The sequence below is a fragment of the Passer montanus genome, unplaced genomic scaffold (genome assembly GCF_014805655.1).
Source record: "Passer montanus isolate IOZ18808 unplaced genomic scaffold, ASM1480565v1 scaffold1, whole genome shotgun sequence".
Lineage (NCBI taxonomy): Eukaryota > Metazoa > Chordata > Aves > Passeriformes > Passeridae > Passer > Passer montanus.
In genome coordinates this window covers 10,822,632-10,836,258 of record NW_024356504.1, presented here as the reverse complement: position 1 = coordinate 10,836,258, position 13,627 = coordinate 10,822,632, and positions in this window count along the sequence as shown.

Sequence of the window (13,627 nt, the reverse complement as noted above, 5' to 3'; positions counted from 1 at the left end):
ATGTCTTGTCTCCCCAAACATTTTCTCCAAAAGCCCTCCAAAATAAATTGCATCAGCAGTAATGCTGAGGATCACCCCAAGAATACAGAGGATCACCCTAAGAAAAAGTAATTTGTTCTGTAAAAAAGGCATGTGCCAATTTATGTGTATTTATTATCTCAATGGACTTAAAATGTGTTGAACAAATGAACCTCATACAATGAGCTGTGCATTCTTTCCCCTTCTTGAGCATTTCAAAAGCCCATTTATAACTTTGAAAATGGGCTCAAGTACTTCATGAGAGCCAAATTTATCCAGTGACCACAAGTGGAGGTACCAGTAGCTAACTTCCTGGCAGCAGTGCATAAGTCTTTGAAAAGTATCTGTGCTTGAATGTTTTGTGAGGAGTCTTCCCTATTACTAGAGCTTGAACTGAATTTTAAGTTTACAGTTATTGTTAAAATGTGTGTCTTCTATTGCAGGTAAGGAAAAGGTTCCAAGGGATTAAATCAGTACCACCAGTCTCAGTCATTTCCCCAAGCTGCTTTTCAACCTAATCTGAAACTCGGTGTACAGCTACACAAACCACAGCACAGTAAAAATCCAGTGTTTCCCCTCACTACATTCCTTTTTTCTTCATTTACTATCAAGAAGCAGATTTGCACTTCTTTTCTGTTGTTGTTTGGTTTTGGAGGTTCAATTGAAAAACATGAATACTTTAGCATACTTTTGTAACAAACTTGAGTAGAGAGATGGATTTTATAGCCAGCTTTGACAACAGTGTTTGCTATTTCAATAGCAAGTTCTGTGATTCCCTGTGGTAGCTCTGTCAGAACATCCCCTGATAGAATTTTGCCTTGAACTCTAACACAAGATTGGAATGAAATCCTGTGCAGGTTTTTTTATAATAAGAATGATACCTTTCAAATCTATCAAATTAAATCAAATCAAGAGCTTGTGATTTCTGAAATGTTGTTGTAGCCAAGAGCAGATAATGAGGTTCAGTGCAGGGTTGACTGAGTGGCATGTAGGGCTTGTGAGCTGCGGGTCAGACATGTGACATGTGGCTTCTGCTCCCTCGCACTAGGGCTGCATGAAATCAGTCACACAGAACGTCTGTAATAAACAATGCATTAGGTGATGCAATCTGCACTGACCAACCTTGAACTGAGGCCTAAAGTTCCTTGCTAGAGAGAACTGTAATAGCGCAGGGTGAGTGTTGCCTACGTGGGGGTTACAGTGGCTACATCTGCATCTAATGGTAGTCGGAGGCGGTGCGCTCACTTCCAGAAATAACTGCAGCAGTATATTATGTGGTTCATTTGTCCATAACTACCCCCAGAACCACTACAGCTACTGCACTAGATGTAATCTTCTGGAAGGGAATTGACAAGTGGATGACTTTAAACATCACATAAATTATTAACCATTTAGATAAATTAAACAGGCGCTGTTTCACAACAGCAGAGTACTGCTGATACTTTTTACAGCCCTATTTTTGGAATTCCACCTTACACAAAAAATGTAATTTCTGACCTCACATGCTTTCAGAATACTGCACAAAAACATGTAATTATTATGGAAGGAAGGTGGCAGGCGAATGTGCTATCTGGTATTCCATGTGTTTATCCAGCACATAGAAGTTTTGTTTCCCTAATGTGAGTTGTTGGGAAATCAGATTCAAGATCCTTTAACACTAGTAATTTTGTGTAGTGGGAAACAAAATACAAGCATTAAAAAAACAAAAAACAAACAACAAAAAACCCCAAACAAACCCAACCCAACCCAACCACAAACAAAGATAAAAACAAGAAATGTAGAGCTAAAATGACTTTTTATAAACAGCCATGCCACTCATAAGTCCCATCTATTTCTGAGCTGCTGCCAAGGACACTGAAACAGTAGAACCAAACAAAGCACAGTAAGAGTCTCCAGATACATGCTAAAAGGAAGTGTAAATTTCTTTTGGACTTAAAGAAACAACATACCTGGTCAGACTCAAGGCATGCAGCACTCCACTTTTGTTATTAGGGTACAAGGCTGATGTATGCAATTGAGAGACAAAATTAATTCTGGTTTTGGAAGAATTGATATAAAGAGATTTGTTTGCCTAAATGCAAATATTTCATACCAATTTAGATCCCCATTCTACCATGTCCTAAGATGGCACAGATTTCCTGTTCAGCCTATGTCACACAGGTCTGTCCTGTGGGGATGTTTTAGATATCATTGGGTATTAAATATGTCACCAGTCACTTGTATTTAGGTGCCTAAACTTCACTCATATTATTTCTTTTCTGCTTCTGTAATATGCAGCTTGCAAAAAACTAGCCGTGGCTTTAAGAAACAAAGTCTAGGAGCATCAGGCATACTGCAGTGTGAAACTGGATTTTGAAAGCTTTCATCAGATCCAAGGAGATTTTCTCTAATTCTGGGAACAGTAAGAAATTTGAAATGTGTTCATATGCATATCTGCATACATGTGAGGGAAGGAGGAATTTTTCTCTTCCAAAATCACTGGAATAACCTAGCCCAGATTTGCACCCCCAAATTTGCACCAGCCCTGGTTGAGCAAAGCAATTTCCAAATCAATCTACCTGTGCATGTGCAATTTAGAATGCCTTGAAAATGGGCTCTGAAACGGAAAGCTCTGCTGAACCCTGATGATGGAGTCATTGTGTTTCTGCCAAATGACAGAAACCAAACAAATGCTCATCAGTCCAGCTGGAATTCTGGAGGTAGTGCCACTGTATGATAACATACCCGCCACCATTTTAATACATCACCTGGTAGGACACTTAGCACTCTTTGGAATGAATTAATCACATAGAGAAGGTCATTTTCTCTGTCTCAAGAGTTATTCCAAGAAATCTATATTCAGGAATTGAGATATTCAACAAACCTTTGAAAAACCAACCTACCGTTCATATTTTAAAAGCATTGTGCTGACTACTTGAAGTTATTATATTAAAAGGTTATTAATGCAAATCTCTGTAATTCAGGAACCCTATCTAACAATGCCAATCTCAGCACTTATTACGGACCTAATTATCACAACATCAGTGCACCTAATGTTTTAATGTATTTATTCCCTTCATACGGATGAGTAAGTGTTTGCATCTTTATGTGCCTGAACAGGTTTAAAAATTAACCCTAAGAGGGTATTCAGAGTACCTGACTTTAGACAACTATACCGTGTCAGATTGGCCATCACAAAGGTGCGAAACAGAAAACTCCAGATGTCAACCAAAAAACACAGGGGGAATAGCACTGACAAGCATCCCAGAAAAACTTTTTGTTTCCTCTGGATACATAGAAAACCTTAGGTTCTAGAACTGTCTTCTTACTTAAACATCTCTGTTTGCTGTTGAAAATTAGACAGTGCAATTAATTTGCTAAGTGATTTTCTCAAAATCTAATGGAATTTGTGGCTCAGTAAGAAATGCAAACTCTGAGTCCAAAATTAGTACTCTAACAATCAGGCTGTCCTTCTTTGTATAATGAAGGATTCTTGTTTCTAAAAATAAAAAAGGTAAAATGCATTAATACTTAGCCACTTCAAACAATAAATCAGCTTTAAATCTGGTCCAAAAGGCATTTTTCCTTTGAGCTGGATAAAAAAGTACCTTTTCCTTTGATTTTATGTTTATTGAAGCTGTGCTCTGGAATTGTTAAGTACCTACTAGAATTTAAATTTTCTTTTTTTCTAATAGTCATAATTTTACCATGACAAGTAGAACAACTTCATAACACTAAATGTAAGCAACTATCTATTTTACTTCTGTGTATTTATGAAGGAGATACTCCACAGTATATGAAAAACAAAATAGAAGATAATTCTAGACAATTATGTTACACATAGTGACCTTACAAATTCTGTTTAAGAGTCAAAAAGTCTTGCAGAATTTCCCTTGGGGTGGGGGGGCAAGGGGAAAATGAGAAAAATGCTGGCTACTGAACAAGTTCATAAATAATTTTCACCTGACTTCAAAGAAATTTAACATTTGGTGTATCTGAAGTATTTGGAAAGAATGAGTACAAACTGAGATCATATCTAAAATTAAGAAAATTATTATATCCACTCAGCCCTTTCAAATTCAACCTTCAGTGTTCTCGTCCTCGTCCATAAATTTATCCCAACCCATTATATTTGTCTCAGAATTATAATATGAGAAAGCAGATTTTTTTTTTCTTTTTTTTACACTACTTGAACTTACTTTATAAGACAGTGAAGTTTTTGGACTTCAATCCCACTTTAGCTTTCATCCTATCCATCAGGAAGAACTGCTGGACTAATACATCCCCTTTCTATAACGTCTGGGTCTTTATACATCCACTCTAAACTTGGCATACTTTCTTATGACTAGATTTCTGTGCTACTGGATCACTCAAGATGACATACCCATCCCACAGATGGACTAAGCACACAGGCACAGTTCTGTCAAATTTACCACAGCACATGACAAAGAATCTGTAGTAGCTTTATGGTTCTTGTGTTCTCATTATGGGCTGTGGGAGGACAGACAGTAACTAATCTGGCAAAAAGCCTACTGGTAAAAGTTCAAACCATTCAAAGTCTCTTAAAGAATTGGACCTGACAAAGTGAGTTTGAGGATTCTTCTTCCTGTGGTAGCTCTTCAAGGCCTCAAGCCCATTTTAGCATTTTGTCAAGCCCTGGCCACGGAGCAAACACTACCTATTAATCATATTAAAGCCAAGAGGTACCCCTGAGGATGATACATGAAACTTACTGACTGATATAATGGACTTTGTGCAAGTCCCTTAACCAAATTCCAGTTAACATTCCCAGCCTGCATGGTTTTATTTGGAGAAGGTACTTTGCAGTGTAGCTGGAGGTAGCCATTGAATGTTGCATTTGATCCAAATGTAATTGCAGTTCAGCAATGGGTGAAGGCAGTTAATTCTTGCATGGGCTGAATTTTGCCTAATTGCAACTTAGATTCAGGCAAAAGCTGTTTGAATTTCCATGGGGAGTAAGAAAGCTATATTTTAATATCTTTTATTATCACAGTCCCTTCAGAACATTTCTCCTTTTGTTTATTTGGAGAGAAAAATCTACCGTTAAGTGATTTGTTAAAATATTAAAACCCCAGTTTGGCTGGCTCTCAAGCAAGAACGTAGGCTTCTATTATAACATATTGGGAGCTTTTAAACCAAAGCAATTCATAATAAATTTATTCAAATTGACACATTTCTGGTTATAATGTCTTCATTATTTCTTCAGAGTTATGAAACATGAATTATATCACTGTAACCACAACACTAGTCAAGAAAATCTAATTTTCTGTGAAGTCTGTTTGAACAGTCATCATGTAGCTCGAGGCATACATTCAATTGGTTTTTTTTACTGTTCCTTATATTGGTGTTATTCCAAAGGCTACAGTAATATTATAACCTCATTGCATCTAATTCTAAAAAATATTCTTACTTGGCAGGTTTTAAAAATACACAGCAACATAAAAAAATTAAAAATAATTACATAATTAAAATCTATTAGGCATACATTGAAAATTGCATTTCAGATTATTTGGTATATTTCAAACACTTTCTCTTTAAGCAGTACATGCATTTTATCATCATAGCCAGCAAGCTAGCATATATTTTATTCAATTCAAATTAAAACTGAATTAAATTAGCATGGCATAGAATTCCTGAATCATGAGATCAACATAAATCAAAAAAGAACTTTTTAAAGCAAAATAAAAAGGTTCTCCATAAGAATCTTTTCTGCCTTATACTTCATTTATTAAATTCCTTTAACAATAATGAAGTGAATTATAATTTAAAAAAACCCTCCAAAAACACAACAACAAACAACCCCACCTCTGAGAGCTTCTTTTACAGTTTCTTAGGATGGAATTTTTTTTCTCTCACTTTGCTGTCAGAAATGAAAGCCCCGAGCTGCAATCATTAAAGGTCTGCATTTGCATTTTTCAGCAATCCAGAGAAATGAGAGCAGGTATTGTTAGCATCATTATCATTATAAAGTTCTTTGTCTATGGATATTCTAACAAAGTTGCTGGTCAGCTGTTTGTCAGATGCCTTGCCAGTGATCAGATAATCTTAGAGCAGATTAAAAAGAACAGCAAATTAAAATTATAGCTTTGTGAACTCATAGCTGTTAAATCCTCTATAAACTCAAGTAACTGGATGTGGTGCCTAGTGCTAAAAGCCAAAACAGAAAAAACTGCTGAAGCTAAAAATAAATTAATGGATTTGTTTGCAAATAGCTGGTAGGATCTTGTCTCCTAACACAGTCCTCTTTCCCTCTAGTCCTCTTTGTTAAGACAGCTGTGGGACAACCTCACAGAACTAAAACTCGCCTAAGCCAAGACCTGTCCAGCTTACTGTATTTGGGACAGAGATTTAAGGATGAATATTAAAGTCAAAATGACCCTTGATAAGACCTTGCTGGCCTGAACTACCAGTAAGAAGGATTGAGAACAGTGTGCAACTACTCCCTTCTGGAGCAGTGGGAGACAGTGTCTTCTCTGCCACAAGTCAGACCAGTTTAGATGGCTCTTTGAATAACTGAGCTGGGTAAAAGAGGCAAACTCAAAAACTTTATTCTATGAATGAATCTTTACAGACCTGCTACGGAACCTGTCCAAAACCAGCTCAAGCAGACACCCCCAGAAACAGTGTGTCAGTGTGTTATCTGTTAAAAAGTATCAGGAAAAGTGGAAGCCAAGGAGTTTACTGTTCCTAGGGAGGTTTGAGGTATGCATATTTTATTTCCATTTTCTCTTACAAAGCACTTTATTTGTATTATTTTTGGCTATGATCAGACCTCTGTGTATCTCTAGTTTCCATGAGGAGTCAGTCTGGAAAAGCAGAGTCCAGCACAGCATCCTTTGGTAAGTCTGGACCCTGTTTAAATACTTTTGCTGTAGTGATTACTGTGGAAGATTTCAGTGGAGGGCTGCCACTGGCAGCTTTTTCCAGCCTTCACCCCAGGGCCAACCAACAGCCCGTGTTCAGAGTGCTACCACGAGGAACAGCAGTGAGGCAGCAGGTCCTCAGACCTGTGTGATGCTTTGGAGGTGAGGCAAAGCTATATTCCTCTGCACAGGCAATCAACTCCATGTCTGCTTCCTGGTCCTGCACAAGGTGGGAGAACAGCTGAAAGACAGTGTCTGGTGTAGGTTCCCTCACCACCTTTTTGTCTACCTCTGGCAGATGATGCCATGGTCAAATTCTCTTGGTACACCTTGCTGCAAGGGAGTCATGGATGTGCCAGAAGGGCCTCCCAAACATGAGAGGTGTGTGGTGTTAGTCAGGCATTGTGGAGAACTCTTCTGAGTCTGCTGCATAGATTTGGGCAAGATACTCTGACCTGAAAAATCTTCTGAACTACTTGGCAGCACTCAAATAGGGCAGGTGAAGTACTGCCATTGTTTCCAGAGCTCAGGGAATGAATGCATTTCCAGTGTCCAGTGGCTGCATAAGGGAACAGAAACAATTTAACAGCTACTGAAATTTGTTTCCATACTAGGATTCCACTTTTCAGGAAGTAATAGTGAGAATATATCAAACTGTTGACCCTTTGCAAGTGGGCTTCAACATAAATTAATTGTTGTGTTAAAAAAATGAATTTTATGTTTACACTGCAATTTGGCCCTGAAATGGAGGCTCAATTAGAGTTTCAATGATTTACTAAAGATGTTTTAAACATAATGTCCAAACAATGCTACATAAATTAAACATGATGTAATTGAGTGTAACACTAAGTGGCTCATCACTGTTGATTCATGTGGAAATCACTGAAATTCTACCGATCATTATGCATTCATTCAGTATTAATGTAGATACCATATGTGCTTCCATGGGGATTCTAGTGTTACTCAGCATTCATTAAGTTTTAATGTACCATTAAAAAGGCATCAAAAGACCCATCTAAAAACACTGCCACAAAGGTAGTTCATTTAAAGACAGTTAAAGCAGCATGTTTCACTTAAACATTGCAATCCAAAGTAAGGTAACAATGAATCAGCAGAAACAGTTCAGGAAAAAATAGCGTTTGATTGCAATCCAGGCAAGAGTGTTTGAACTAAAGGCAATACATTCACCCTGTTCCAGATTTCTGGACAGCTGCTTGTATTTGTAGACAAAAGTCCTTAACATGCAAGTACATGGTCTTTAAGTTTAAATTAATGACTATATATCACATCCCTAAGGTTTTATGTTCTTTTGTTCACTGGCCAGAGAACTGAAAAATCACCTGTAAATCAGGTGATCATATCTGTGAATAAATAGCATTCACAAGATTCTATTTAGCTCAATGTTTAGTGCTTTAGAAGCATGACATACAACCTTTTCTCAAACTTTGATCTTGTACAGAATAGGTATAACCTGTAGGTGACTTGCAATAGCAAAAGGAGACAGATTAAAAAAAAATAAATGTGTCTAAGAAAAAAGATCCTCTTCCCAAGATATTGAGGGAAATAAAGCACAGGCACGCTCAGACCTACCTATTTGCTTTGGCAAACCTTGCTGATATATAATTAATAAAATGGCAAAAGCATACAAGCCTCAAATGCCTGTGGCATAACTCCTGATGTTATGTAAGGATATGAGTGGCACAGAGAGCATGAACGGGGATTGATAAGTTAATATCTCTTTCAGGAAAAGCACTGGAGAGGATTCAGTTAGACTAGCAAGTAGAAGTTCACAACAAACAAAAAATTGTTTTTCAGACAGTGTATCATTAAGCTGAAGAGCTCCACATCACACAGGAATGTGTCACTGTTCAAAATTTATGGGAGTTGAAAAAATAAGTTGCCAAGCTCTTGAACAAGACTATTTAAGACTATTAAATACATTGAAATCATCTTCACTTTGGCATACCCAGAGCTAAAAATTGTTGAAGGTTTAGCATACTTGGGGGTAAGTATTACTTTGTGTATTTTATGATCTTATGTTTTTCCCCAAGAATATACTTTTGATCATTGTCAAAAGCCAGATAGCCAACTAAATAAACCTTCAGTTTGACCCAGCATAACTATTCTTCCTTTATGCTCTGAAGTTAGAGCTGCCTATTGCGTGAAGGTACAATGATTAATCACTTGCATTCATGTAGCAACTTTTGTGTTGAAACATGGTTATGTCATCCTAATCAGTTTTCTCTTTTTTTTTTTTTTAACTAAAGCAACCCCCTTCCTTTAATCTCTCTTCACATGGCTTTCCAAAGGTCTTGTTTTGTTCTCTCACCCAAACTCTCTTCCACTGTTAGGTAAGCAATTCAAAGAGTCAGAATTCAATCTGAAATTTTGCTGCTTTTAGCATCTTTATTTTTCACTTGGAGATTTGTTTGATTCCTTCTTCTGTTGCTTGTCCCACTGATGATCAGGCAACTCACGTTTCACATCACCTCTAAATTATGTTTTTAAAGTAATGTAATAGTTACACAAGACACACCTATTTCCTTTTCCTGACAAAATGGTCTTGCAGACTCTTCCTTACACCTTTTCAGCCTTTTATCTTGAGTTGGCAGGAAAGGCTACGTGTTTTATGTCTATTGAACTTCCAAGCACACCTGACTAATTTTTTTATTTTTTTGTTTTTTACTTCAGAAATTTTCTTTTAAAGAACACAACAGCAGACAGAGTTTGAATAAAGACGAAAAAGTCACTATTTACAGGTAGAGCCTTGCAGCCCATGTCCCCCAGACCTCCCTCTCTCATGCTTCCTTTTCCTGAGGAGCCAAGCCCTAGGTGAACTTGATATATAGATCTTGTGCCTGTGTCTCATGGTAGCTTCTGTTAAAGCTCTTAACACAGATCACAGTGGAGCTCAGGTAGAGGTCATACAGATGTGTAAGAGATGGTCAAAACATGCTTAAAGAGCTGGGGCCACCAGCAGCTCAGCTGCCTTCTGACCATTCAAGAACCACCCTGGCACTGCTGCTGCTCTTGAGAAGGGTTAACAGCATGCCAATCCTTGGCTGTGAGGCACCCACCTGTGCAGCTGCCTGGGTGCCCAGCCCGCTCCCAGTCCTCCGCAATTTAAAAAGGAAGTTTTCTGCAATCCACTTCTTCAACCTTTGCTTCACGTCCTTGTTTCACTTAGGTGCTGAAGTTTAGAATTGCAGCAGTTTGGTGTTCATAGTGTAGGGATTTCCTTTTTGGTACATGCACTTTGAAACTGCAGGTGGTCAAATACACTTCAGTTAGCAGAATGCAAGTGTTTAATTAGCTTTTAGCAATTGAAGCAATGGAATAGTGTCTGCTGATCACACCGATCATGCTGTTTAACCAAAGGTGACCAATTTCAGCTCCTGCATTCCATCTCCCCATTTGGTTCAAGTATTTAATTTAGAAAACTGCAATCAGCTTAACTACTTAAAACATTCTTTTTATTGTATTATTGATAAATCAGAGCTATATGAAACCTTAAGCAAATGTGAAATAAATTCATTTTTTCTTGCTTTGCCACCTCAGATTAAGTGTGACTATAGCCTGTTAGATTGCAGTCTTTCTTGCTCAGGATCACATAGGGGGAAAAAAGGAAAAAGACATTAAAGAGGCAGACAGACACATATAGCTGAGGGAAAATTGTGAAATTCTGGGTCCAGCTATAGTTTATTAAATATTTTTGAACTAGAAATATTTTAACCATTAGTAAGTACTGTAGTGGTTAATGTACACCAGCACTAGCACACTGAGTACACTAGTACTTGCAAACAGACACTGTTGGACAGATTTTTTCTAACAGCTGTTAGAGATTCTGTGGACTTAACTCTCCCTCTGCCCTGGGCTGATTGTATGCTTCAATTCCTTTACTCTCTTTGGATGTTCACCACCACATACACAAATCTCATCTTTAATATTTGAATTCTTTAAACTATTCTTTCACTTGTGACCATTTCCTTGGATGTCCGGTATTTTAGCGTGTTCTTGTTGCTCTGGCTGGGATGACATCAAACGTAACAGGCAAAGCAAAATCTGCCCTGCTTAGTACTGAGAACAACTGGTAAAATAGATAAAGAGGCCAAAGAAAGTTTATTCCATCAGTTCTGGTAGACTAGGAATTTCTGAGTATTGCATTCTAGTATTGTCTTAACAAGCACAGCTGAAATATCATGCTTGTTATTTGTATCAAAAGTGACCCATCTCTCAGTAAAATGTGTACCAGTTGTTCTGAGAGTATTGAAATGACTAAGAGTAAACTTAAGAATAAGCTTTCCACCCTACCCCTCAAACTCCTGTTATAAGCTTTCCTTGGGAATGCCCAGACACTCATGGAAATTAATGTTTTAGAAATCACCAAGCAGATTTGTTGAAACAGAAGACAGTTGTTCTTCACCCAGAACAGCTGCTATCAACAAAACAGCCACTAAAAATACACTCATTGTACAATCCCAAACTGCTAACAAGGAAACATCACTGGTGTTTGGTTATAATGACACTGCTATGTTATGGGCACAAGACTGTTATCAAAGTTTGGGAAGTTCACAGAGGAATTAGCAACTTACATTCCAATTAAACTCTTTGAGATTCTTTTTGGCACTAGAATTCTATCTCAGCTGGGAATGACACAGCCCTAATTATTTCCAGGTCGATACATGCACAATCACTGAAATTATACAAATACTACTACTACTAAGTTGGAAATTCCTAAAATTATTCATTTTCTTTTTGGATACATTTATTTTTCCTTTTCCCAATGCTAAGAGATTTTCTTCCATCACTTTATTAGCAAATGTGGAACATGCTGTTCAAGAAAAGCACCCAGATAAAAAAAAGCAAAATTCCTTTTATCTCTACCTCATCCCTTCTCCTTCCCCCTCCCATTATTTTTTTTCTCTTAACTGTCTTGAATAATTTAGGAATAATTTAGTCCATTAACAGTTTTGGCAATCTTTTCATGGTGATGGGGGGATGTGAAAAGAGAAGTGTTCATCTCCTATTTCACTTAAACACTAGCTGTTGTACTGTTAGTGAATGTGAGGTTTAATACAGCTAAAAATGAGAAAACTATACATCTCTTCCAAATAGGCTCCTTGAAGACATAAACCCACCAAAAAAGTAAATTGCTTATGTTAGTAAGTAGGAACAGATGACAAAAAGTAATGCAATTTTATGTACAATACATCACAATAGACTCTCGAAGAAGAATTTCTGTGTTAGTTGCCATACTAAATAGCTCTTTCAAGGAAGATAAAACAGAATTAAGTATTTAAGTTTTTAACAAGCATAGTTTTCCATACCTGGAAATTTCATGTCATCTTAACAAGGACAAAGCTCTCACAAAGCTACCTAATCAGAAATTTCAAAGAAAAAACATCCATCCTAGCTGTGATTTTTCAATTGGTTTGTATAAAATAATCCCTCATACAAAGCAAGCTTTTCAATTAGAAGCTGTGAAACACTTCCATTGATATTGCTACAGCTTTGCTTTATCACCAAAATAGACTTCATAAGCAATCTATCTACAAGTGATATTTCAGCTATGCCATCAGCAGCCAAGCAGTAACAGAACACCACAGCTCCAGAACCTCAGACCATTCACAGCATCCACAAACACTTTTGGGCCCATGATTGTTGCAGTTCCAGTCCAAATACACCATTTTGACTTCAGCCTCACAGTCAGTTAACCCAGACAGAAAAATTAAAAAACATGTTCCCTTCTGCAAGAAGCTCTATTTGTTTGGCTCCCAAGCCACCTGCTTAGCCACTTACATTTAGTCTTTTATCTTGCTGTAGTTGTCCAACACCTCATCGGATGCAGTCTGGCCAAGCATTCAAGGATGTACACCCTACTGCTCAACAGCACTTGTTCCTTGTTTCTATTTAAGAGAAGTACTGCAAACCTTTTGGCAACATAAAATGAGATTCTAAGTAGCTCCAACTGAAAATGTTTGCTTTGGCCAGTAACAGCTATCTGAAATAAACAAAGTTTAAAGTATTAGGTGCTGTCGTGTGTGATTCCATGCTTCTTGTCCATACCCACATAATTTGCATGTCTTCCTTGGAGATTGTCATGTTGTATGTTACAATTACAAGTAGCTGGAAAAACCCAGGCACTGATTACTTAATATACATCCCACAATGGAGACACTGAGTGGTCCAATATCTTGTAGCTGGCAAAGTATGATGCTCTTACCTTGGCCTTTAGTCACAAGAACATTTCCAAAAATTATCTGGTGATGCTGTCCCAGCAAAACTGCTCCCTTCTCCAGGTACATCTGTTTTACAGGTACATCTTAATTTTATTATTCTGTAGAATAAATTTAAAAATATATCTTCTATAATAGCTAAGAAGATAATTTTTACTACCTAACTCTGCTTTGCTAGCCCTCCTTAACTTGAAAGCCCTGGAGTCTGAACCGTGCACTGTGCAATGTGGATACCTGCTGCTTCTTCAAAGAACTGGTACCAGTAGGTTATAATGCACCTTCCCTGGGACCTGCTGCTCTGTCTGGACAATTACACTGACATTTCATTTACTTCAGTATCCTGACTTTCATTCCCAAACATTTGCATCTGCCATGCAAAAGCAAGGTGATTATAAGAGGTATGGTGTAACTAGTCGCCTCCTGTTGGAAAACATCTGTTATATATGTTGTCCAAACTATAAGTATTCTTACTTAAAAAATAGTAAACAATATTAAGTAAAAAAAAAATAG